Source organism: Camelus ferus, chromosome 34, assembly GCF_009834535.1.
Source record: "Camelus ferus isolate YT-003-E chromosome 34, BCGSAC_Cfer_1.0, whole genome shotgun sequence".
Taxonomy (NCBI): Eukaryota; Metazoa; Chordata; class Mammalia; order Artiodactyla; family Camelidae; genus Camelus; species Camelus ferus.
This window is the reverse complement of record NC_045729.1, coordinates 15411397-15412789: the sequence shown is the minus strand read 5'-3', so window position 1 is coordinate 15412789 and position 1393 is coordinate 15411397. Positions and strand designations below refer to the sequence as shown.

At 36.1% G+C, this 1393-nt stretch overlaps 1 non-coding gene across 1 annotated transcript; it reads right to left on the bottom strand.

Moving 5' to 3' along the window:
- Positions 1–265: 265 nt before the first annotated feature.
- On the bottom strand, positions 266–372 carry LOC116661394. Its single transcript, XR_004317285.1, has one exon. It is a non-coding gene; the product is annotated as a U6 spliceosomal RNA (small nuclear RNA).
- Between the last annotated feature and the right edge of the window lie 1021 nt (positions 373–1393).

Below are 1393 nucleotides of genomic sequence, written 5' to 3'. Positions count from 1 at the left end.
GCTGTTTTACCTGTAATTCAACTATCAGCTTAGAGATTTGCCTAAGCTATCATGTAGTTATTCCAAAACTTGATTATTATTAGAATTATCTAAGGAATTCTTTAAAAATACAATTTCCCAGGCTCCCCACCCCAGACTTAGTGAAACTAAATCTTTAGCCTTTAGGCTACATACTCTATATCTTAAAATCCCTTGGTTGAGTATGATTGACATAGAGAATGCCAGGCATGTTTAGTGTATAAAAGATAAGGGTATGTCTGTGGAAAAAAATAAGAAATATTTCCTGAATTTGCATCTTCTTCTTATGCAGGATCCTTGCTAATCTTCTCTGTACTGTTCCAATTTTAGTATCTGTGCTGCCCAAGTGAGCACTTCAGTTTGTGTTTTTGTTTGTATTTTAGGCAAACTCTCTAATGTATTTTAATGCAACCAATTTGCCAAGCATGTATTGTGTACCATCAATTTTGATGTCCCATCAACTAATGATATTGGTTGAGTATAATGAAATTTAGGCACACTAGCCTTTCTGCCCAGGCTTGTAGATGGGTATACCTGTCTGCACAAAGATTACACTTCCCCGGGACCTGATTGCTACCAGTCTTCTCTCTTCCAGGCTGAGAGTTGCCACTTTAGCAGAGAATGTAATGAAAGCCTGTGGGTCAAGTCTGGCCCAAGGGATCTAAGGAGCCAATAAATATAAGAATGATGTTTTGTCTAGAAATCCCTACCACTGCCTGTGTGTCGGCATCGTAAAAGTTTCAATTCGTAAGTTGTCAACTCTATTTTTTGAATAACCAATCTTGTTTCTTTCTCTGGTTTTTTTACTTTCTTATCTCATCATTTAAATTAATTCTTCTTACTAAAATTTTCCTTCTCTGCATGGGAATCTTCCCTTTTATCTGTCTTACTCCCTTCAACAAATTTCTGTCCTAAAATCAAATGGTTTGGTTTGTCCCTTTGTCACCATTTATGACTATACTTACATCACCCCAAACTGAGGACTATGTTATTCTTTAAAAAAATAAAAGAACTCTACCTACACAGTGAAATAGTCTGATCTCTGTCCCTAGAAATTCAGTTGTATGGGTACCTTTTGTGCACCTTCATTATTCTTCTTGCTACAAAACAGAATGATGCATTTGAAGAAATGCAGAATAGATGCATTTAAAGAAATCCTGTCCAGTAACATTCTCTTCAAATATTTTGGTCTGGACCTCATCAGGGTTGAAGGAGACAGTCAAAACAGCAGATTCTGTAAGATTGAAAAGCTAAGCATAAACTTCACCTAAAGAGCTTTCTTGCAAAACAAAAGCGACCAGTAGAAAATACTGCCAACAAAATTTAAGCAAGAGCATTAAAATTGAAAGTGTGAAAGCAATGTTCAGCTACGTAG